Source organism: Taudactylus pleione, unplaced genomic scaffold (genome assembly GCF_031769625.1).
Source record: "Taudactylus pleione unplaced genomic scaffold, aTauple2 ptg000066l, whole genome shotgun sequence".
NCBI classification, from domain to species: Eukaryota; Metazoa; Chordata; class Amphibia; order Anura; family Myobatrachidae; genus Taudactylus; species Taudactylus pleione.
In genome coordinates, this window is record NW_028284468.1 from 27,759,332 (window position 1) to 27,785,511 (window position 26,180).

The 26,180-nt window shown below is 43.1% G+C and overlaps 1 protein-coding gene across 4 annotated transcripts in view; it reads right to left on the minus strand.

Annotated features, from left to right (window-relative positions):
• CARHSP1 (calcium regulated heat stable protein 1) overlaps window positions 1–26,180 on the minus strand; it is a 74,023-nt gene that overhangs the window by 14,255 nt on the left and 33,588 nt on the right. Inside the window, exon 2 of one of the 4 annotated variants that reach the window (XM_088466760.1) lies at window positions 10,464–10,632. The exons of 2 other annotated variants lie outside the window; for them this stretch is intronic. The gene's annotated coding sequence lies outside the window, so the exon portion shown is untranslated. Of the gene's footprint in view, window positions 1–10,463; window positions 10,633–22,858; window positions 22,921–26,180 lie in introns of those variants that run through there. One more of the 4 variants, XM_088466761.1, reaches the window with a different exon arrangement.

The window sequence follows — 26,180 nt, forward strand, 5'->3', positions numbered from 1 at the left end:
AAATTAAAGGAAAAGCACCTTCAGAGAGTCCTAGGGGTATATTTACTAAAGTGAGGGTTTTCAGAAGTGGAGATGTTGCCCATAGCAACCAGATTCTGCTTAACATTTATCCAACACCTTCTAGAAAATAATAGCTAGAATCTGATTGGTTGCTATGGGCAACAAAACCCACTTTAGTAAATATACCCCCTAGAATCCTGTCCCAAGGCAATGCAGCATAGTATATACCAACTTGTAATTCAGAATGAAGCACACCTAAATGGCGATGACTTGCTAACAGTGTTATGATGTTCCTGCCCAAAAACATTTTTGGGCAGGAACATCATAACACTGCTCCTTAGAATTATACTAATCTCTAACCATTATGGAGCCTAGGACAAGCTCTTGGTACTTGATATTTCTCATTCTCAAAAAAGTATTTGTCTTTGGGTATATGGTTGGCAGACACAGACTTCCATGCTAATCTCATGGGTGAGACATTTAAGTTAATTTGATTTACTTCCAAGAATGGGATTCAATGGCCAAGAATATATAAATTTAAAAACACCAATATAAAGCATACCCTTTTACTTTTTTATCTATGGAGAAGGCCAGGGGTCAGACAAAGGTGTGATATGGCCCCATAATATTGCTAGCCACCATTTGTATATATGTATTTATTTCTGTTGTAGGTGTTTGTTTTATACAACATCTACTTTGGAATATAGGGGATCCATGATAGTACTATTTTAATGTAGCTAAAATATAGTACATACATGTGTGCTGGGTAAAATACAAAAAATCCAATGCGTGCGTTACACACATTATAGCAATGCATATTAAATAAATTTTTCTTGCACTTTTACCCATACAATTTACTGTACTGTACCTGGCATTAATGCATCACAACCGGTTGTGCTGCATCATTACATTTTACCCACTGCATTAAGTCGTCATTTATGCATTTCTAACTGAGTATTCAGGCATTAGTTAGCAGCTGAAAATCACGACTATTGCTGCATACACACGGTAAGATTTTGTTAAAGATCTGAACAATAACGATTGTAAAAGTCGTTCAATTATTCATATCTTTGACATGCTGGGCATGCATCGACCAACGTTGCACGTTACCGCACGTCAGATAACGATATCTGACATCCACTGTGTTTGCAGTAAGATTTGGACGATTTCATTCATTTTAATAGGCAGAAATCGTTCAATCTTTCATCGCTCAGTCGTTCATGGTTATCGTTAATCTAGCAAATCTGACCATGTGTATGCACCATAAGGGTGTACAAACCATACGGAATGCACCATAAGGGTGTACAAACCATACGGAATGCACCATAAGGGTGTACAAACCATACGGAATGGTTTACAAATGGAACCAAGCATAAATATAAGCAGGGCACAGTATCAAAAGCTTATTAGCTGCCAGCATATTAATATGGATTTTGTTTTTTTACAGTACAATTTTACATAAAACAAGAAATAACTGGTTGTAACAGAAGCTAATGTAAGGTCTTCACATTTATGCATTACATTTTCTAGTGAAGCTGAAATATGTTAAACCATTAAATAAAAGAAGAAATGAAACATTTGTCTGTAGACAATAAAATTAAAGAGATCTAAAATGTAACTTTTGTCCAGATTTAAAAAATGGGTAAAAGATGATTAAAGGATTTCAAATTGTCCCACCTATATTTTGACTATTTGCTGGTTCACGGAATCATTTTCTTTATTTCTCAATTTGCTTTAGTATTTTACATGCAGGATGAGATAAATGGAGTATATGGGAAAGATTTCTGGACTGCACAACTGACTATATAAATAATGGGAGGTGCTACCTGATGAGACTAATTGCAGGCACAGAAACAGACAAATCTCAAGTGCACAACTCCAAATTATTAATAATATATAATTGCAATAAAATTTTGCAATCAATAGAGGTTTTGAGATAAATGACAGAAGTTAGAACACACAATATACAAATGGATGCAGTCAGGTTGCTGGCGAACGGGATGCCAGACGTTCGTATACTGATGCCGGAATCCCAATACAGTCAACCTGAAGACATCAAGATATCGATGTCGGCATCCTGATGGTGAGTATGCGGGTTAGAGTTAGGCCAGGGATGGGGGGGGGGGGGGTTAGGTTCACGGACCTCCCGCGGGGGGTTCAGTCACAGACCTGCTGGATTGATGGTCATGAGATGGAGAGATAGATATAATATTATAGAAAAAAAAAAATATATATATATATATATATGAGAGAGAGAGAGAATATATATATGAGAGAGAGAGAGAGAATATATATGAGAGAGAGAGAGAATATATATATGAGAGAGAGAGAGAGAATATATATATATATTTTTTTTTTTATTTGGCACTCACCAGGTTTTGTAGATAAAATATAAAGTTTTAATCACCATTCATGGATAGAAGATTAAAAAAAAGTCATGGTCGACGTTTCGGTCCAAACAGGACCATCATCAGGACAAAACAGCAGGAGTGAATCAACTCCACCACCACAAAAGCTGACATATATAGCCCTATCAATTACTGACAAGACACACCCGCCGATCCTCCTCTCACCGGATTAAGCACAGAAATGTTGAACAATTAAATGTAATAACATGTAGGCACCCCGAATCATGAGTACCAAATATCAGACATTAAAATCAAATGTACATTTACAGAAATAAACAAAAGTAATGAAACTGCTGCAGTTACCCGAAAGTTAAACTCAAACAACTCCGGGACACTGGAAGTGGCATGCGTGTCATTCAATGAACCGCACGCTAGCGCAAGACTTCATCACTGCCACCCACCTCTCCCATAGTGACGGAGGCACTGGTGGCCTGTCCAATAGATCACATGGCGCTAACCAGAAGACCCGGCAAGCGTCATCATTCATGTTGTAGTAATCACCAAAGTCCGGAAGTGTATGCGTTCCAGCAAGTGGAACACATAACACTAACCGGAGGTGTGGTGGCAGGTAACCATAGAAATAGCAAGCATCAGAGGAATATCAACAAATAATAGATACACTTATACTCCCATATCGGGGCACACTTAAAAAGATATAATCATGCCAGATGTGGGATAATATAGCAGCAGCAAAGACAAACACCAACGTAAAGATAGAAATAACAAAATGAAAAAGCATACATATAAACATAACTAAAAATACAAATGCAGGTCACTCAAAAAGAAAAAATAAATGTATATTATTAAATCAAAGTTAATATGGTCACTGAAAAAATATAAAATTGCTACATCAAAACAATATATAGAGCAGCTATTTCAAAAAAATATTTTACGGATTAGACTCATTGAGCCCTCTTGGAATGAAAGTGTCCAGTTCAAAAATCCACCTGGCTTCACATTTCCGCAAAGCGGTTTCACAATCACCCCCTCTCTTGTGTATTGGTATGTGATCAATTAACATGCATTTCAGGCTGGCCACCGTATGTCCATGCTCAAAAAAATGTTGGGCAACCGGTTTATCGGTTTTGTGTGTATCAAGTGCCAGTCTTATCATCGGCCGATGGTTTGCCATCCGTTCCCTAAAACATCTTGTGGTCATCCACACATAATACAATCCACATGGGCAGATTAGAATATAAACAACAAAGTTCATAAGGCAAAGTAACTTGTGTTTTGTTCGAATTTTTCTGCCACTATGTGGGTGAGCAAAAATTGGACCAGTCAGCAAGGACCTACAAGTTGTGCAATTGGCACATCTAAAGCACCCCGTTTTCACTACAGGGAGCCATGAGCTCCGGTCTATAGGCCTCATGGTGGGGCGCATCAGAAGATCTGAGGTTTGGACCACGTCTGTATGCACAAAGAGGAGGTGCCTGACCAAGACTTTTTAGTGAAGGTTCAGATGAAATGATCGACCAGTGTTTGTTCAGAGTCTGACATGATCGATTAGAGGCAACATCAAATGTACTTGAATATAACATCCTTGATGGATCGATCTTACATCCTCGTCTCAAACCTGTTTGTGAGTGCCGAGCCCTTGCCTTAGCGAGGCATCTTTGTACAGTTGAGGCCTGATATCCTCTGATAATAAATCTATTAGCCATTTGTACTTCAGCCTTGGTCATTGAAGAATTAATTCTTAGGATGTGCAAAAATTGCGAAATAGGTAAATTTTCCTTCAGATGACTCGGGTGATGACTTCAGGAGTGCAGGAAGGTGTTGCGGTCAGTGTCCTTGCAAAAAAGTGTCATTCCAAGTGTAGGCCCATCGACATAAACCATAATGTCCAAGAAGTTTATCTATCTCCTTATCATTAATCTGACTCGTACAAACTTTGAAGAATTTAGATTCTCCTATTAAATTTACCATGTCAGCAAACTGAGTTTTCGTCCATGACCAGATTAAAAATAAATAATCAATAAAGAGTTTATAAAAAAAACAATATTGGGACCAAATTTGACCCCATTGTTTTGTATATAGTAATTCTCTCCATATAAGAAATAGTTGTTTGTGAGTACTAACTCAGTCAGTTCAAGTAAGAATTCAATAGGTGGCCCCTGGTGGTTGCTGTTAATAAGCGCTACTCTCATGGCCTGCAACCCACCCTCATGTGGGATCACAGTTTGGAGTGAAGAGACATTGAGTGTGGCTAACCATACAGGTTCAGGGGGCAAAACAAGTGTCTTAAGATATTCAAGGAAGTTATTACTATCTTTCAAATAACTATGTAGCCTAGTTACCACTGGCTGTAGGAAAGAATCCACAAATTGAGCTAAAGGTTGAAGTGTAGAGTTGCGGGCAGAGATTATTGGTCTCCCGGGAGGGTTAGCCAATTGTTTATAAATCTTCGGTAGTGTGTATAAAATTGGACACACCGGATGTTCAATTTTCAATGGCAACCCTCTCCTCAAGCCATCCTTGTTGACACGCAACATCAATACACATATCAACCTTCCGCTTCACAGTACTCATAGGGTTACAATCCATCTTAGTATACGTATTGGTATCAGAAAGTTGGCGTACTATCTCCTTGTCAGACGAGGCCCAGTCTTGCATGACTACGGCCCCGCCCTTGTCAGTCTGTCTGATCACATTATCATCATCATTATGGATAAGTGTTTTGAGTGCCATTCTTTGGGGTTTAGAAATTATCATATCTAGACTTAGTCTTGGATACAACTGTATCCGTGTCAGTTAGACGCAAAAAAATTTAATACTGGCATTGCTACTTTGTGGATCAAAGATACTAGGGGACTTGAGGAGCTGATCAGGAGCTATGTTGTTGATATCTCCAAAGTATTCCCTTAGTCTCATTTTGCGGCTTAGTTTATAGTGGTCCACCGCCCGTGTAAATTTGTCATGTGAAAAAGTGGGTACAAATGAAAGCCCTAAAGAGAGGACTTCCAATTCTGCAGTGGATAACTCATGACTAGACAAGTCATTAGTACACCAGAAACTGGGAGCACCACTATTATGTTAGTATGCCCTAGTGTCTAAATATGATGTAATGTACTGTATATGCATGCGGCTCTGCACTGTTTGACATTGGGGACAGTGGACAATAAGGACAACTTCAGAAGCGGGTGTGCGGGCAGAACTGACAGTTGGGTGGAAATGACAGTTGTATGCTCCAGCTCACGGTCCCGGTGGAAAGCATCTGGGACACGGAGAGAGGAGGGAATAAAAAGAGCTGCCCTCCTGTTGCATGGGACCTCGCACTACCTCAGTCTCCTGAAGCAGTTGTGGACTTTTCGGCTTGTGGGCATAGAGCGGAGGAAAGACCAGGTATAAGTCTGGAGATATCACAGTGTCCTCATTCCTCCGGCAGAAGCGGAGGTGTTAACAGTGAACTTGAGCGGAGTCCACAGTTGGAAGCAAGAGCCTGACAGAGCTGTTTTTACGAAGGAGGTCGGACATAGATGGTGGTTAGCCCAGCAGTAACAGAAGGAGAAGGGGAACAGGAGACATCTCCTGTGGTAAGAGGAGACTCCCAGACACCCTCCATAAAAACGCCCACAGATATCCAGCAGGCAGACTCAACAGCTCTGACAGGCTCTACACCACCTACTATATTTACCCTGTCCAACAGCTCAGTTAGCAATTACTTTCAGTGATAGTGACAGAGACTGAAAGTGAATGCTCTGCTAGTCAGACTGTATTACATCACCCACCTGCAGAGGATAGTTACATAGCCAATTGAGGTGGTCACAGATAAAGGCTGAGCCACAAAACTTATAAAAAAAGGTTTGACTTGACAGGGGCCAGCCCCTTTATTGAATTGTCTAGGGAAAAACCATATAACCTTTAGTTACAGGATCCTACAGCAGCAGAAGGATTAATTAAACTACCTCATAAGCCTCTGGAATACATTCCAGGCAAAGCTCTGACTGACTATTGCAGGAGTGATGGTTATTAGGGAGAAATTCAGCTGGACCCAGCGTTAACTAAATAAGGGCAGGGAGGAGAGACTGCAGTTAAATAGATACAATTAATATTAATTCCTTGCTACATAACTGCTAAATTGTTATTCCCTCGAGAGAGCTACTAATTTGTTACTGTTGCAGTTTAAGTTGTAACAAGTCAGCCAGTTGACAGTATAAGTAGGAGACTCCAATAAAAACAAACTGCAACTAAAACGGAGTGCAGCTATAGACTGGTGTAAAATGATAAATTCCAGCCTCAAAAGGATAGCAAAAACTATTACAAAAAATAAATGATTTAAAGGGCGCTGTGGAATAAATGACGAAGTCTAAATACAGCTCACCAAAAGGGGTAACCCCTGGTTGGAAAAGGAAAAATACAAGAGAAGGGAGTGCAAACAGAATTCTTAAACATTTAATACGAAAATTAAAAATTAGTTAAATGAAATAAAAAATACGTTGACTACACATAATACACAGTAGGATTGAAACAGATCTCGCATTAACCTCAAATGATTAGGGTTACTGAGATCAGAGACATAGCAATTAATAGTGCTGTAAAAACATAACTAGCAACATTGCAAGATTGATGTACACTGTTGCTGATATCCTAAATGATATGTGTTATGATCAGTCACTTTGAAATGAGGATAGTTCGGTATCCAAATGTACTTAATCAGCAGACAAGGTTGGGAAGTTCAATCCATAAACAAGTGCTATCCTTATTGATTTTCCTGCACTTAGGTGGTCGTGAATAATGTCCAGAAGGAACTGATTAATAGCTGGGGTTTACCCAGAAAAGAGTGGTGACCGTCACTTATAAAATCAATGGTACTTAGCTGATTTTCGGCATTGGTGACCAGTCTGTAAACATCTCATCGATACTCCTCCCGGTCTCGTTCTATTGCGTGCAGAGGGCAGTGTCCGGAATGCCGCTCTAAAGGGTTTGCGTGTGGAGGGAATCCGATACTCAGATGGGGGAGAACCTTTCCAGCACAGACTGATATTGCTATTTATGTATTTACAGCACTATTAACCCTAATCATTTGAGGTTAATGCGAGATCTGTTTCAATACTACTGTGTATTATATGTGTATTCACCGTAATTTTAATTTCATTTAACTAATTTTTAATTTTCGTATTAAATGTTTAAGAATTCTATTTGCGCTCCCTTATCTTGTATTTTTCAAAGGATAGCAACGAAATAGTGGAAACCTCAGCATACTTAAATTCAAGTAACCTGGGCAACGATTAGTGCACCGACGGAAAGCACAGCGCTGACTTTTAAAGTTAAAAATAATTCTGCTAGCATAAACTGGTAATTAATTTTTGGGGAAATTAAGAGTTATTTAAGGGATGGAAAGTATGAGTTAACTGAGTTGTTTGCATACTTGTTTTGTGGTATTGATGTGCATTGCACATTTAATAGGTAATTGCAAGGCAATTTTCTGATGTGATGTGTTCAATGCACTAACACTTGAAAATCCAGTGATCCTACCAAGTCCTGAGGCTTTGGTCAATGCTGCGTTCTAGCATAATAAAGAAATAGTTTTGTTCAAAGTGTGTCTCACTTGTAGACGAATTGTAAAGCAATTATATATTGTCATTGCATAATCCTACGTTCTATAGTTGTTTGCCTCATCTTACACATACAATGCATCCGGAAAGTATTCACCGTGCTACACTTTTTCCACATTTTGTTATGTTACAGCCGTATTCCGAAATGGAATAATTTCATGTTTGTCATCAAAATTCTACACACAATACCCCATAATGACAGTGTGTAGAAATTTTTTTTGAGATTTTTGCAAATTTAATAAATAAGAAATCACATGTACATAAGTATTCACAGCCTTTGCTCAATACTTTGTTGATGCACCTTTGGCAGCAATTGCAGCCTCAAGTCTTTTTGAATATGAAGCCACAAGCTTGGCACACCTATCTTTGGGCAGTTTCGCCCACTTCTCTTTACAGCACCTCTCAAGCTCCATCAGGTTGGATGTTCAATCGGATTCAAGTCTGGGCCACTCAAGGACATTCCCCTAATTGTCCTGAAGCCACTCCTGTGATATCTTGGCTGTCTGTTTAGGGTTGTTGTCCTGCTGAAAGATGAACCGTCGCCCCAGTCTGAGGTCAAGAGCGCTCTGGAGCAGGTTTTCATCCAGGATGTCTCTGTACATTGCTGCATTCATCTTTCCCTCTATTCTGACTAGTCTCCCAGTTCCTGCCGCTGAAAAACATCCCCACAGCATGATATTGCTACCACCATGCTTCACTGTAGGGATGGTATTGGCCAGGTGATGAGCGGTGCCTGGTTTCCTCCAAACATAAAGCCTGGCATTCACACCAAAAAGTTCAATCTTTGTCTCCTCAGACCAGAGAATTTTGTTTCTCATGATCAGAGAGTCCTTCAGGTGCATTTTGGCAAACTCCAGGTGGGCTGCCATGTGCTTTTTACTAAGGAGTGGCTTCCGTCTAGCCACTCTACCATACAGGTCTGATTGGTGGATTGCTGCAGAGATGGTTGTCCTTCTGGAAGGTTCTCCTCTCTCCACAGAGGAATGCTGTAGCTCTGACACAGTGACCATTCGGGTTCTTGGTCACCTCCCTTCTCCCCTGATCACTCAGTTTAGACGGCCGGCCAACTCTAGGAAGAGTCCTGGTGGTTCTGAACTTCTTCCATTTACGGATGATGGAGGCCACTGTGCTCATTGGGAGCTTCAAAGCAGCAGATATTTTACTGTACCCTTCCCCAGATTTGTGGCTCAAGACAATCCTGTCTCAGAGGTCTACAGACAATTCCTTGGACTTCATGCTTGGTTTGTGCTCTGACATGAACTGTCATGGGACCTTATATAGACAGGTGTATGCTTTTCAAAATTATGTCCAATCAACTGAATTTACCACAAGTAGACTCCAATTAAGCTGTAGGAACATCTCAAGGATGATTAGTGGAAACAGGATGCACCTGAGCTCAATTTTGAGCTTCATGGCAAAGGCTGTGAATACTTATGTACATCTGATTTTTTAGTTTTGTTTTTTTTTTATAATTAAATTTGCAAAAATCTCAAAAAAACTTTTACACATTGTCATTATGGGGTATTGTTGGTAGAATTTTGAGAACAAAAAATAATTTATTCCATTTTGGAATGAGGCTGTAACATAACAAAATGTGGAAAAAGTGAAGCGCTGTGAATACTTTCCGGATGCACTGTAAATAAAAAGAGAAAGTTTCATTCATTACAGATTGTATATATTTATTGCTGCATCCCTTACAGAGAGTATATAAACCAGGAACCTGTACCTTATATTGTTTGACACCACTTTGTTGTACCAACAAAGTGGTGTCAAACAATATAAGGTACACATATACACACACACATTAGTTAAAAATAATAATAAATTGAATCCTTGTCAGTGCTACATACACTGGTGTTATTTATTCTGCATGGGAACATTATTTCACAAATAACGGTCAGACAACTGACCATGGAGGATTCTCATGACAACAACACATTTAGTGTGGGCGATGTGAATAGGACAAATGACGTAACAAAAATCAGTTTAATCCTTTTTTTCTATTAAGATACAGAAGCTCCAATCGAAATGTAAAATGAGTCACAGTGTAGCAAATGCTGATTTATGAATTACACCGACATCAGCACAGTTCACCAGTCAATCAATGAAACTAATGACTGTGGATTATTAGCTCCAAACACAACAAACTAGACTGCCTGGTGTTACATTGTATTCAGTAATTGTGCAAAGGGGGATAAAATATAAAGTCAGGGGAAAAAAAATAATAACCACTTTGCTATTAGTAAGCATGACAACTATATTTCAGGAAAATGTTTTTTTGTTATTTGTTTTTAAATACAGCATGAAAATATACAGAGCTGTATATGGGGAATAATACTGTATAAAGGAAAACCACCATATAAATATGGCCTTGTAAAATGGCCTTGATCAACTGATATCATCCAATACTTTTTAGCACACTAGCAGAAATGGAGGCACTGAGGATATCATTCAAGGTTCCGCACTTGATTAATATTAAGAGTTACGGTGGACTTACCTTTGTTAACTATTTCTTAGAAGTCCATAGGATCCACAGGGATACCATGGGGTGTATGGTTGGAGAGACCCGGGCACCAAACAGTCAAAACTTTAGCTCCCAGGACGCACTGGTCCTCCTCCACATATACCTGGCCCCCAGCCACAGGCAGACAGTTTTGTAAACAAGCCTAAGGCAGGAGCAGGAAAGAGAAGGAAGAACATTACACTCAAGAAACACTGTCCCAGAAGATTAAGGAATCAAGAGAAAAAAAATACCTAATAAAGGCCAAGTACGTCAGGGTGGGCGCCCTGTGGATCCTATGGACTTCGAAGAAATAGAGTTAAGTCTACCATAACTCTTAATTTCCTCTTCAGGGTCCATATGGGATGCACAGGGATACCATGGGGATGTCCCATAGCAGTTTCCCCATAGGGTGGGGCCGCTCCTGAGCAGAAAGGAGAATCCGATGCCCAAAGGAAGCATCCTGAGAGGCAAAGGCATCAAAGGCAGCCTTGCAGAATTGGTCAGCAGAAGCACCTCATCGAACCGCCCACAAAGGTCCCACAGACTTAGTAGAATGTGCTGTAACCCTGTTGTTTGGAACAGGAAGGTTAGCTTGCGTGTAGGCCTGAGAGATTGTCATGCGGAGCCATCGAGCCAGAGTCTGTTTATTAGCTGGCCAGCCTCACTTGTGCAAGCCATACAACAAAAAGAGAATCTGATTTCCTAAAGGAGTTGATGCCATCCACGTAGATCCAAAGAGCACAAACCACATCCAAGGAGGCTTCATCTGCAGTGAGAACAGAGGACTGGAAGGCCGGAACCCCAATCTTTTCATTCAAATGGAACCGGGATAGCACCCAGCCCTGGTACGGAGGACAGCTCTGCCCGGATGAAAGAAAGAATGGGAGCGACAGGAGAGCACTGCCAAATGGCATCTTCTGTGTCAGCCACTTAAGGTCTACTGAGTCCAGGGGTTGAAAAGAAGAAGCCTGTAGAGCCCAGAGAACCAAGGACAAATCCCACGGAGCCACCGGAGGGACAGAAAGGAGGCTGAAGGTGGAGGACACCCTGAAAGAATGTTCTAACATCAGGCAGGGAAACGATCCTTCACTGGAACCAGTTTGACAGAGCAGAAACTTAAAATCTAAGGGAGGCTAGGCAGAGACCAAGGTCTAAACCAGCCTGGAGAAAGGCAAGCACCTGGGAGACCCTAAAAACTGTAGGGTCATAGCCTCTGGGGAAGCACCATTGGCAGTAAGAGTGCCAAACTCTGTAATAGATACAGGCTGAGGCAGGTTGGACCTCAGAGCGAGAGAAACCCTTGGCTCTTAAGAGGGATGACTCAAGAGCCATGCCATCAAAGACAGACAAGGTAGGTCCAGTTACAAGCAAGGACCCTGTGCTAGTAGATCCTGCAGTAGAGAGTCTATGGAGAGACTCCGTAGGTCGGTGAACCAATGTCGCCTGGGCCAGGCTGAGTCTATTAGTATCACAGTGCCGCCATCTTGCTTGAACTTTCGGAGAACCCTTGGGAGGAAAGAGGTATATGAGAATGAAGTCCCACCTCACTGCCAGGGCATCCACAAAGACGGCTGAGCTGTCTCTGGTCCTGGACCTTTTGGTTGTGACGTGAGGCCATCTGGCAGGCCCGATTTGTCGACCAGGAGTTGAAAGACATCCGGGTGGAGAGCCCACTCTCCGTCAAGTATATCCTGACGGTTTAGGTCCGCTTTCCAGTTTAAGGACTCTGGGGATGAACACTGCCGAGATTGCCGGGAGATGACATTCGGCCCAGACCAGGATGTGTGCTACCTCCCACATGGCTGCCTGACTTTGCGTGCCTCCCTGATGGTTGAGGTAGGTTACCGCAGTCGCGTTGTCTGACTGGATTTGTACCGGCCTGCCCCGAAGGAGATCTTGTGCCAGAGTGAGCGCTCTGTACATTGTTAACAGCTCCAGAATATTTATGGGCAGGCGACTTTCCTGAGTTGTCCACCGTCCCTGAGAGATATTATGAATGATTACGGCGCCCCATCTGCGAAAGGCTTGCATCTGTAGTTAGAAGTTCCTAATTTGGAATCCAGAAGGGGCAACCCTTGTCCAGATGGGACATCTGTAGCAACCATGAGAGGGAAAGCCTAAATTCCGGAGAGAAGAGGATTGTCTGGGAACGGATCAGATGATACTGCCCATTCTATCTGGAGAGAATCAGTTGTTTAAGGGCCTGGAGTGGAACTGGGTGTATTCCACCATATCAAAGGTGTAGCGTTCCCGCTAGGCTGTTTTAGCAGGGCGCGGCGCCCTGCCCTCCTTCTGGAGGGCAAAAAGCACCCTGCCCTCCAGGAGGATGGCAAAAAGCGCCCTGCCCTCACAGCCTGCGGGTGCCGTTCTCACCCGCAGGACGCAGTGTCCCACGGGTGGAGAAACATGCGGTGTCCCGGTCACCGCCGGAGAATAGATGCCGGGCGCATGCCCCCGGCATCTATTCTCCCTTTCTGCAGCACTTGGGGGCTGCCCGGCATGTCCGTAAGCGCCGGGCACGCCCCCAAGTATGACGAAAAGGGGACGAGTCTTATAGACACGCCCCCTTTTCATGACCACGCCCCCTTTTCGGGGCGCACGCATAAGGTTGCCCTCTCTAGCTCTGGCGCCCTGCCTGCCGCTGGAGCTAGAGTGAACACTAAAGGTGGATACCATGTATCCCAGGACCTGCATTTCTGAGTGAATGGATATCCTGCGATTGTGGAGCAAGTTCCGCACACGCAAGTGTAGTGTCCAAATATTGTCCGCTGGCATAAAGATCCTCTGTATTCGAGAATCCAGGAGTGGCCCCAGATGTACTATCTGCTGTGTCAAAGATAGGGAGGACTTTTTCCAATTGATGAGCCAGCCATGCATTTGCAGGCAGTCAACGGTCAACTGGAGATTATGTAACACAACCAGTAAATGTGCCAAGATTAAGAGGTCATCTAGGTATGGCAGGATTCTGACTCCCTGGCACCTGAGGTGGGCCGCCATAACTGCCATTCTTTTGGTAAAGACCCGAGGGGCTGTTGACAGACCAAAGGGCAGCTCCCGAAACTGGTAATGTTGCTGCAGAACAGCAAACCGTAGGAACCACTGGTGGGTTGGATTAACAGGTACATGCAGGTATGCATCCTGAATGTCCAGAGAAACCATGAAATCCCCAGGCTCCAATGCCAGGACAATTGATTGCAGAGTTTCCATGCGGAACTTGGGCACTCGAATTTGATTCAGAACAGGCTGATGAGACCCATTCGACTTCTGAATCAAAGAGTGGAATAAAAAAAAAAGTTCCTCTCTGAGCTGAACGCAGCAGGCAGTGAATGGCCTCCTGGAGGGAGTCAGGGCCTTGATAGGGTCTGATAGGGGACCTGTACAGAAAAATTGCTGAAGAGAGCACCTCAGGAAAGTTAGGGCGTACCCCTGAGAGACCACTTCTCGGACCCAGGCGTCTGTTGTTTGATGCCAAGAGTCAGAAAAACTAAGAAGTCAACCTCCCACCCTGGGATCCCCCAGGAGAAAGCCCATCCCATCAGGCGGAGGGTTTGTCGTCAGACTTGGAAGCTGGATGTCTGGCCGACCAAGACTGTTTGGATCGCGGCTTAGTGGTCTTTTGAGAACTAGACTGCCTGGAAAAGGACTGTCCTCTGGCCTTACCATGGGGGCAAAAGGACAGAGAAGATAACTGCCTAGGGCTTAGTGGCAGCTGCTTACTGCAGAAAAGCAGATTTTGAGGCTGCCACGGTAGCCACAATTTTGTCCATCTCTGCGTCGAACAACAGTCTCCAGAGAAGGGTAAGGATTCGAGTGCCTTCTTGGATCTCGTGTCCGCCTTCCTGGCCCGTAGCCAAAGCACCCGTGTGACTGCAGAGGTCACAGATGCCTTAGAGGCAAGAAGTCCAGTATCCAATGCAGCTTCTCCCAAATAAGAGGCCACTTCCTGAATATGGGAGATGTAGGCCAGTTGTTCCCTGGTAGTGTCTGATGGCAGACTCTCTCTCTTCCAGTGCCTCTGCCCATCCTTCGATAGCCTTAGCCACCCAGGCCACAGCCATAGCTGGCCTAGTGATAGCGCCAGAGAGCGAGATTAGACTGCCTTGATACAGCTTTCTATCCATGGCATCCTTAAGGTAGGCAGCGTAGAACTTCTGACTAAGCGTGCCACATGAGAATCAATATTAGGAGGGACTTTCCACTTAGTACAGTACAGTCACTAGTAGGGAAGAGGGTAAAAAGACACTAGACTTTTTGGCACCTGGAACAGTTTGGCAGGAGTACTCAAAGCTTCCCCCGTGAGCTCAGTGAGCTGTTCCGATTGAGAAAATTCAGCTTTAACCACCTTTTGACATTTAAAAATCAGGGTTTTCGGTTTAGGGGCAGTTTCATCACCCTATATCAGGGGTTCCCAACCACGGTCCTCAAGGCACACTAACAGTCCAGGTTTTGAGGATAGCCATACTGGAGCACAGGTGACTTGATCAGTACCTCAGTTATTTTGATTTAACCATCTGTGCTCAAACCTGGATATCACTAAAACCAGGACTGTTAGTGTGCCTTGAGGACTGCGGTTGGGAATCACTGCCCTATATTCAGGATCGGTTTAACCGCCCTCACTAAAGAAGAGACATCCACTGTTGAATTACGGTTCTCCTTGCCCAAGTGCGACCCGGGGAGAGAACCATGTACATCATCTGCCTCCTCAGATGATGCTTCAGAATCGAAAGCTGGGTGGACTGAGAGGATGATACAGTCCGTCTATGTGCTTTGGTGGCTAAAAGTCTGTCCAGCCTTTTGCTGATAGACTGCAGATGTTTGAGCCATATTCTGAACTGAGTGGGCATAAATATCCAAGGAGGATGCATAATGGATACCGCATTGGAACGCTGTAATAGCTGTGGGTACCACATGGTGGGTGGCAGCATGGAGGCTGATAAGTGGTCCACTAGCTGCGTCATAACCTGGAATAAGGAGGACAGCCAAGGTGGTTCCTGGACAGTGGCTGGTACGGTGGACTGGGAAGGTGGTACATAACAAATAACACACACTATCCAGCACGAAATCCTGAGAGGACAAGCCCGTTGAACAGGATCTGCAAGTAACCAGCACAGGGGCCTCAGGCTCCTGTTTACCCTAGTAATAACCAGCAGCACACAATCAGTTAATGGCTAGTATTGCAGAGTGACACCCTTCACACCTGGTAGTTGAGGGTTTAAATAAGAGCAGCAGGGGTAGCTATAACCGACAGTCAGAAAGTCTTAAGACAATATATCACAAAAGAGAGAACACTAGAAAATAGAATCCATAAACTTTCTGTGTTGGTTTTCTAAACATGAGCAAAGTCATTTAAACAAACAATGATCTGTTCATGAAGATAAAGCTGATAGATTTACAGTACAATAGCTTTATACAAGGCCGGAATATCCGATATCAACTTCAACTAAGCAAATTAGTGTTCATTAGCACAGCTAGGAGGATTACATGGAAATTCACTAGGCATCACTGGCATGGCATTTGTGGAGAAAATTGTAAGCAGCCAATACCACTAAAATGTTTTCATCATTAATATAAAATTCCAAATACAATCATTAAAAGGAATTATTTCTACAAGTAGCATGCAATCCCAAGCATGGGGAGGGGGAGGGGGGGGGGGGGGGGGCAGCAGAAAGCAAGAGATAAGTGGCAATGCACTTTTTAAATGAATGATTTTGATCTCAACAACAGGAAGCTTTTACTGGATCCCCTGACAAGTTTCTTTCTATGAACAGACAGTGATGCAAAGAATAATGAAAGTTTAGAATAGCGTGAATTAGTGCATTACTAATCAGATGGTCTGTAACTTAATTACAGTTTCCTTTCCACATTCAAAATTAATGTTAAGTAAACTAAAGCAAGCTTTGCATAACATTATTACAGTACCTGGTTTGCTCACCTTCTACACCAGCCTATTCTTAAATATCACTTCATTGTCCATTTAAAGCTGAGTACAACTGCACAGTAGTGGGGCCAAGACAGTCAATTCTAAGCTGCCTAGTCTGATTATTGCACAGGGTGCTTTCAAAATCAGGAGTGCTGCACGACATTGTCTGCCCCGATATCGTATGTGTTGACCTTAGTATACACACTAATACACAATATATAAAGAGGGTACTTTGCCACGTTCTGATGTCCAGAACAGGACTCGCTCCCTAGGACAAGAGGTAGACAGGGTTAAGGATTCTGCTCTCTTCTACAGGAAAGGTTTCATATACAGCTGTACTACATTTATTTATTACCAGTTATTTATATAGCGCACACATATTCCTCAGTGTTTTACAGAGAATATTTGGCCATTCACATCAATCCCTGCCCAGTGGAGCTTACAATCTATATTCCCCATCAAATGCACACACACGCACGTTAATTTTGTTGGGAGCCAATTAACCTACCAGTATATTTTTGAAGTGTGGGAAGAAACCGGAGGAAACCCACACAAGCACAGGGAGAATATACAAACTCCACACAGTTAGGCCCGTAATGGGTGTGATTGCTCTAGAGCGTGTGAAGAATAAAAGATTTGTGGAAGGTTTGTGGGATCCGCTGGGCGGAGCTTCAAACTGACTAGCAGTCAGACAATAGTAAGGGCTGGAGGGGTATACCTCGTGTCAGGAACCCACCTAATGTATACAAGTGTGCTGTAACATTTGTGATAAGTAAAGAAGCCATCTGACTGAGAAAACCAGTGTGAAGAGTCGTTTGATTGTTACACGGTACGATCTGTACCACAAACGACTTGAAAGATATCTTTCAAAAGGTGCGTACACACGGTCAGATATAACAGGACGATAAGAACATCGATCATATCGTCCTGTTTTTGGGCCCTTCCAACCCCCAAACGATGGTTGATGCACGGGTGCGTGGATGGTCTATATCGACCATCGCCCGTCCATGCAGGCCAACCTGGTCGATATTGACCAGGTTAGCCTAGTTACTATTGGGACCCTCGTTATAGTCGTTTGGGGTTTGGTGCATGTGCTGGATGTTCGATATCGAACATCCAGCATATGCAGGACGACCAGACAACCAGATCTGATCGCTCCGTGTGTACGGAGCTAAAGATATCTTGAGATAATTGAAAGATATCTTTCAGTGAAGTCATCCTGCCACATCTCTGAACAGGCAAAGTTGACAATATCGTGCACGTTGGCCTGCATGGATGGACGATCATAGCTATCATCGTTCATGCGGGATTGCGCATCATTGATCGTTCACTGCATAAAAATGAATATATCGTTGAACGATATCCATACTGTTCATAGATATCGTACCGTGTGCACCTTAACCATCCTGAGACCATTCATGTGAGTGGTTGCTTCTCAGCCAAGGGAGTGGGATCACTCATAATTTTGCCTAAGAACACAGCTGTGAATAAAGAATGGTACAAAAACATCCTCCAAGAGCAACTTCTCCCAACCATCCAAGAACAGTTTGCTTACGAACAATGGGGGTCATTCAGACCCGCTCACAAGCGGGTCGATGTTCCCCACTGCGCATGACGGAGGGAGCTCCGTCATACGCATGCGCGAGACCCGGCGAGAGACGGGCTCACCATCGCTCCGGGTCTCGCACCAAAGGGGGCGTGCTGTCGACGTTGATTGGCAGCACGCCCCCTTTGGTGGGCGTGCCTGCCAGACGGAGGCGTTCCCATGGGAACGCCTACCGTCTGAAGCCAGCCCCACTGACATCACTAGTGATGTCAGTGGGAGTGATTTTGGCTCTGATAGAGCCAAAATCACTCCAGGGCTTGCGGCAGCGAGAACCTACCGCAGGGTCTCCGTCACAAGCCCGATGGTCGCGATGGTCAAGACCATCATCATGGACGCTCGCTATAGCTGTGGGTGGTAATCCATAGCTATGCGAGCGTCCATGAGGACGCTCCAAAAAAAGGTAGGAGAGCCCTGATTCAGAGCGAGCGCTCTGGTCAGAGCGTTCAGCTCTGAATCAGGCCCAATGCCTTTTCCAGCATGGTGGAGCACCTTGCCATAAGGCAAAAGTGATAACGAAGTGGCTCGGGGAACAAAACATTGAAATTTTGGGTCCATGGCCAGGAAACTCCCCAGACCTTAATCCCATTGAGAACTTGTGGTATATACTCAAAAGGCGGGTGGGCAAACAAAAACCCACAAGTTCTGACAAACTCCAAGCATTGATTAGGCAAGAATGGGTGGCCGTCAGTATGTGGCCCAGAAGTTGATTGACAGCATGCCAAGGTTAATTGCAGAGGTCTTGAAAAAGAAGGGTCAACACTGCAAATATTGGTCTCTTTGCATAAACTTAATGTAACTGTCAATAAATGCCTTTGACACTTATGAAATGCTTGTAATTTTGCTTCAATATACCATAGTAACATCCGACAAAAAGGTCTAAAAACACAGAAGCAGCAAACTTTGTGAAAACCAATACTTGTGTCATTCTCAAAACTTTTGGCCATGGCTGTATATGCATTATGTAAAATAAAAAAATAAATAAGTTTAGCACGCACCATGCCAGAACTGATGTAAGAACACGTGCAAGAGAGGATTGGGGAGAAGATTATTTTCGGTTAGCAAAAAATAATGCAGACGCGAATTTTGCAGGGCCAGTCTGGTGACGCAAGCGCTGCTCTGAAAGGATTTTTGCAGAATAGCTGTGAAAAGTAAGTAAAAACAGCTAATAATTGTACCCGTATTGGCCAAATATAGTATGATTACTGCTAAGTAGTCCAAAAATATAGGAAAGGAGGAGTCACCTCTCAAACATGTCTGTATAATAAATCAGTAATAATAATAATTAACTTACTCTTACTGAGAGAATATTAATTCTGGAAATGGCTTCCAGTTAAGTTTTAGGGTGTAAATGCCTTTGCTACATGTCAAAATGGATAGAGGACTAAGGGCCTGATTCAGAGCCGCTCATAAGCAGCCGCTCGTTCGCTCCGAGCGATGTTCGCACAACTGCGCATGCGTATGGGTCGTAATGCGCATGCGCCAACCAGTCAGTGCGGTCGGAAAACGAGCGCTTGCAAAATAGCGAGTACCTGCTAATTTGAGTGACAGGATGAGGCGTTTGTGGGTGGTAACAGGGGAAGGTGCTTGAAAACGGGGAGTGGTGATACGAACGCAAGCGTGCCAAACAGTCAAAACGGGCGTTTTAAGCGTGTGCATAATTAACAAAGCAGCGTCATCGGCCACGTCACTTGGTTGTCTCTTAGCCTGAACTGTTCGCATGATTGCGGTAGGAAAATCCTACCACAAGCACTACGAGCAGTTCAGACGCCTTTCAATGTACTCGATTAATCTAATAAATAGCGGAGATGACATAGGATGCGAGCGGCCAGGGGGCGTCTTTACAAAATAGCGAGCGCATGTTTCGTTCGCTCGCTCAGACATAGAGGCATCAACAGACCGTAAAGAGCGAGCGCTCAATTTAAATATCCGGCCCCTTTTTCTGAACGAGCGAGCGCAAATAGCGTCTGGCTCTGAATCAGGCCCTAAAGCCGGGATGTACTAAGTCACCGCAAACTGTCGGGAGCAGGGTGCGGTAAGGAGCCCATAGGCTTCTATAAGGTAACGCCAGGTTTTTCTGGCGTTACCCTCTGCACCAATAAAAGTGCGGCCGGGCCTTAGTACATATGGAAATGCGGTAAAAACACCGAAAACAGGGTTTTTACTGCATTTTTCCTTTAGTACAGCCTGTCCTAAAACCTTAAAAAAAAAAAAATAGAACAATCTTACCTACACCCGGATTCTTAAGCAATTATCTATACAAAAGTAAATATTTTGGATTATGGATAGTGACCACACTTGTAACAAGAACCTTCAACTCAGACGGGATGACCCTACTGTCACATCTAGCGGATTACAGTTATCACTGGCCCTGTATATGTCTGAAGTATTGCATACACTACACTATAGCTTATGTGCCAATTATGCCCTCTAAGTGGACTGGCCACACTCGCTTTATAATCAAGAATTTGGCAACCCCACCACCTAGAAATCCTACGTTTGTCCCTGCCCCTTGAGAGTTAAGAAGCCCATCATTGCTCATTTTCCTGCTCTCTTCTATGGTAAGCATGGGAAAATTGATGATGTGTGGATCCATGAGGTACCAGCACTTCATAGACATTGACGAGAATTGAATTTCCCTTTTGTATTAATTCAAAGTGCATTCAAATGTATGTAAAACAATTATGTAAATGAATAAGTATATACACAGTCAACACCAGAAACATACATGAAAAGCATCCTGCACTGAAAATTCAAGCTCCTCCTAAATATACCCACAGGCAGTGCGATTTCTTTAGGCCATCACATCCTAATACCCAATCACATACCTACCACCACAATTAATCTAGATATAGAATCACTATGCTATTAGCAACTGGCGTTTGCTAAACACTTGGGGTAGAATTACTAAAGTGCTGGTTTTTAGAAGTGGAGATGTTGCCCTTAGCAAACAGATTCTACTTAACATTTATCTAGCACCTCTTAGAAGATAATAGCTAGAATCTGATTGGGTGCTATGGGCAACATCTCCACTTTTAAACATCTGCACTTTAGTTAATCTACCCCAGAGTGTCTAATGGGACTTGCAGTCTCGATCAAGCACCCTTGCAAGAGTGTGCTGCTTCCTAAGTGGTAGCAGTCTGTCTGAGGTTTAAGGACAGTTAGAGGACACCTACATTCTGGGTACTGTTTTCTTCCACAACAAGTCAAACTTCATGCTGCAGTTCACTTATGAGCTCAACCCCACAAATGTCAAGCTGGAACATATAAATATTAATTTTCCATCCAGCTCAATGTAATCAGCACACAATGGGGGATATTGAATAGTTTACTTGCACCCGCTGAGCGTGAGTACCGCAGACACCAATTACTGATCCTGGATGTCGCCCAATTTAGCTGGAATTTACTGCGTAAAGTGGCTAAACCTGTGCAAACTACTAAGTGCACTACACAAACGGCCAACTTTCAGCTCATCACTTCAGGAGAGTGCAAGCACGCACAATTGAATATCGCCCATCACTTTAGACGGTACTAAAAAAAAAAAAAAAAATGATTAATAGAACAAGGAGCGCACATAAATACTTTCATCAATTTAATAAGAATGTGTATTAATACATCAACATTTAAAAATACTTTGCAATGTAAATTAGCACAAACATACAGTCTGCTGCAAACAGTTATCACTTTTCTATTGCTCCTATATAGGATGCTGTAGTCAAAAAAGAAGAAAAAGTCTGCCTTATAAAAGCCCAGGGGTGTGAGTAAACAATTGACGTTTCCCCAATGAATTAGTTTTTATGACAAGACTGTTAATCTTGGACACCAAATAAGAGTTTACGTTGTACATTCTTTTGTTATTTCTTTTTGGTGATCACCACACACATTTCTATTATGATTATTTTACTTCAACAGCACTACACTAAATGGAATCCACGGAAGAAATATTTTTGTAGTGATAACTGATGAATATATTGTGATTTATCCATTCCTTTACTACTGGTATCGGTCTTCTGATTGGTTGCAACAACCATTTTAGCTTTTAGGAAATGTGTACACATCTTTTGTTTTTGAAGCCTGGCCTATATAATAATATTCAACTTGCTGGTAAAAACAAATATTAATAAAAAAAGGAAAGGAGTAACATGCAGACATATTCTTTTAATAAACAAAATATCTGCAATTTGTATAGCTTTTAGTGAAGCAGCAGTAACATACAGTTACTAGAATACATAACTGAATTTATCTCCGTACCTGTATTATGTTTCGTAATTGAATTTTAAAAATATGTCTACGAGATGTATTTGCCTCAATTAACGATTAGCATTATTTTGTCATCAGATTGTTATACTGGTCAATTTCTTATTGTAATGTGTCATCAAATCTGATTTCAGGACAGATTTACAAACTAAAAATGAAAAACAAAATCAATTTATTTCTAACATGCAAACTCTCAAGAAAACCTAGCAGTGTATTTGCTCAGAGGTGAACAATAATCTGAAAAATGTGTGAATAATTTAGGAATGACTTTTGACAGCAGAAAGAAAATACATAAATATGTTCCAATAATTTAAGCTTGGTAATCGGGCTGCAATTGCACATCTCAGAAAAATGGGTGATGTCACCCGAACTAAGGCATGCCAAGATCCCCCCAGTGACCACTGTCCCCTGAAAAACATCCAGCAGAATACTTCCCAAGAGTCCCAAAGACTTGACTGAGACTTTATGGTCTAAATTAAGATATTTTGAGATTTTTAGGCATCCGCACAGAAATTGAAAATGGGAAGCCATGCCATCAGTTAGGATCTCTTACAATATAATACTATGTTAAAGTTACTAGTTAGAAAGAATGCTTTATGTGGTACTTACTATCCCTCCTGCTGTAGAAAGCTTTGGGAACCCAGTTTGTGTATATCCTTCTTAACCTTCTGTGAACCAGGTGGAAAAAAACAACATGGTGAACAATGTGGGGTCTCAAATACCCCATGCTATACGTCACAATAAGTATACTAATTTAGTACGACAGCAATTCCAACTGTCATAACATCGATTCTTGTCCCCAAAAAGGTATAAAAATAAAACAAAATAATAAAGAGAATAAATGCTGTAATCTTTTATAACAAAACAAATATAAAACTATTTTTTGTTACAAATGAAAAACTTATGTCTTCTAGTAACTTTTTTCAACAAGATCTTTGGAACACATTTGAATCACAATAGTTAGTAAAAATTAAACTTATGGAAAATTAGAAATAATTCAAATAAACACACCTATAGATATATCTGTCTGATGGGAAGGAAAATCCGGTATATTTTCCAGTGTTTGGGAGCAAATTTCTACTGTTATTTGCTCCCATACAGTACCAGATTTTCCTTCTATAGGTGTGAACGAGTCAACTCAGACCTAAGGCGGGATGTACTAAAGGAAAAATGCGGTTAAAACCCCATTTTCTGGGTTTTACCGCATTTTCTGTATGTATCAACAGCTGGCCACCATGGCGTTACCCTATAGAAGCCTATGGGCATCTACCACATCTCTCTGCTATGAGGGATCGGATCCCTCCCAGAATGCCCCGCGGCCGCCGCGTCACTCTGCGCATGCGCAGATGGACTCTTGGGTCATAAAGCCGGAAGTCCAAAGTACAGAGCGGGTCGCAAAAGGACAGCTCTTATCGGAAGAGCTGTCCTTTGCTGTACCCTCACTTTAAAAAATTGGGATCCTATTCCTCTTTTTCTGGGTCCAATCACATATTATGGTACAATGCTGAGGGAAGATAGCAGCTGGGGTATAGGGGGTTAAGGGTAAGCAGTAGTTGGGGTAAAGCTGGAGATAGAGGCAGGGAGAAGTGGGGGGTAAGGACAGGCAGTGCTGGTGGCAGGGAGGAGGTATGTGTAGACAGCAGTTGGGAAAGTGCTGGGGGGCAAGGATGGAGTTAAGTTAGGAGTAGGGAAGGGGTAAGGGTAGATAGCAGCTGGGGCAAGCAGGTGCTTATGGACAGGCAGTAATGGGGGTAGGCTCTAAGGCACAGGGGACACACACTACTGCAGGGGAGACACACATCTACACATCCCTACTGTACAGGGTCACAGCCATAAGCCTAACCGTCTCTCCAGGCACAGATGCAAGGCATCGGAGTCACTGTGGTTCGCTACCCATACACAGACTAGACCACACATCATGGGGCAGTGACAGAGAGAAGCGCTTACCTTTGCGGAGGAGGTTTGTGGCTGCACAGCACTGGGTGAGTCGGGACAGTTTCTGCAGCGGCTACCGGGGTCAGCGTGCCCTGTAGAGGATGCAGAGGCACCACAAGAGACCGACCTGAGCTGGAGGAAAGAGACCAGCAGATCGACGCACTGCGCTGGCGGGCTCAGAGAGGGGGAGGAAGACACTGCAGGCTGCAATTGGCTGAAGAGACAAAGCCAGTGATTGGCTGGAGACGCTGCTGCTGCTTCTTCCGGGGAGTTGGCAGAGCCTGGCTGTCTCAGTGTCTGGTCGGAGCTGCCTGGAGATTGGGTGAGTTGCGGGGACTAGATGAGGAAACTCCGCCGGCGGCTATTGGTTGTGAGGATGCCATCGACGATTGGCTGCACAGAGTGCGTCCTGCAGTACCCATTTAGTTTAAAAATTGGGTCCCCAACAGCCTGTAGAGCGTATTTTGTGAACCCTGCATCCTGCCCTTAATGAATAAATATTGTTAGAGAAACGGATGTATAAAATGTCATATATCACATTTATTACTTATACACATATAATTGTAAAATGTTATTGCTATAGATTCTGGAAGTGACTCCTGTACTTTACGGACTTTGGACACATTACCCATGTTGCTTGGATAACTCCTCTTTACATCAGTTACAGCTAGGATACAGCTACAAGTAGACCATTAAATTCAACTTTGCCTTGCGGTTATCTGCTAATTGGACTGCTATACAAAGAATATTCCACTAAGTAATAATAGTCTGATAAATCTATGTCTAAAAGACAGAATATCTTCTTCTGTCAGTAGCCGAAGCCAATCAGCGGCCGCTCTATAATCAGCGCGGCCGCTGATTGGCTGGCGGGACTTGCAAAGCCCGTGCAGTCCCAGCAGCTGAAATTCGGGAGGTATCAGTATGTGTGGCAACACACATACTGATGCGTGGTGTGGTAAATTTGTTTTTTTGTTTTACAAAGGCCATTGATTACTGCAGAGAACAGCACCAGGATATAGGAGAGTATGAAATCTTTTTTGCAGGGCCAGTCAACACGGATTCTACTGAAAAAGGGGACAGAAACATCTGGTATAGGTAAGTATGTGTGAATGGGTAGGTGTGTGTAATAAAGTTATATTTCGCCACAGTGTGTGTTTTGTGTTTAACTATTTATTTTACAGTGGGGGAACAGGTGCCGCTCCTCTGTTGGCACTTGTAGTTCCACAAGTGCCAAAGGGCAGGCATGCTGGCACCTGTAGTCCCACTGTAAAATACAATAGTTTACTTAAATATCCCAACTTTATTACCCCCGAACCCAACGGTCCAGCGGTGCGGGGAAGAGCCCCAGGCTTCAGACCAAGCCTAGGGTTAAGGGAGAGGGGGGGAACCCCTTTTTTGGGGGGGTCACCACCTCCCCTGAGATCCCCGGTTTGGCCTGACCGGCTTGGGCTGCTAATGCTTTGGACCCGGAGCTCCGGTGAAAGGGTCTCCGGACTGTGGCATTACAGCCCGGCCGTTTTGGGTCTGGTGCTGGTTTTAAATAAAGGGGGGACCCTACGCAATTTTTCCCCCCTATATTTAAAATCAGGACTGTCCCTGCAGCCTGGTGTTGGTTTTTAAATTACGGGGGAACCCTACACATTTTGTTCCCCGTAATCTTAGAAACAGGGACAGGCTGGCCAGCATGGGGCTGGTTAAGCTTTAGGGGAGGGGGGGACCCTATGTCATTTTTTTTCTGAAATTTAAATGTATTTTCTATATATACAGGCAGAAACATACATGGATCACAGCGATCTGTGTATGTTTCTGCCAAACTCTCAGATCACAGGCAGGTGTATTTTTTTCACAAGTTTTTACAGGAGAGTTTGCCCATCTCATGAGAGTTTCGAAACTCTCTGCTTGGTAAATTCCAGAATCCTATCTTCACCAGTGAAAAGGTTCTTAAGTTTTGCCGATGGTGGATTGAGGAGAGTTTGCCAATTCTCCAGTATTTTCC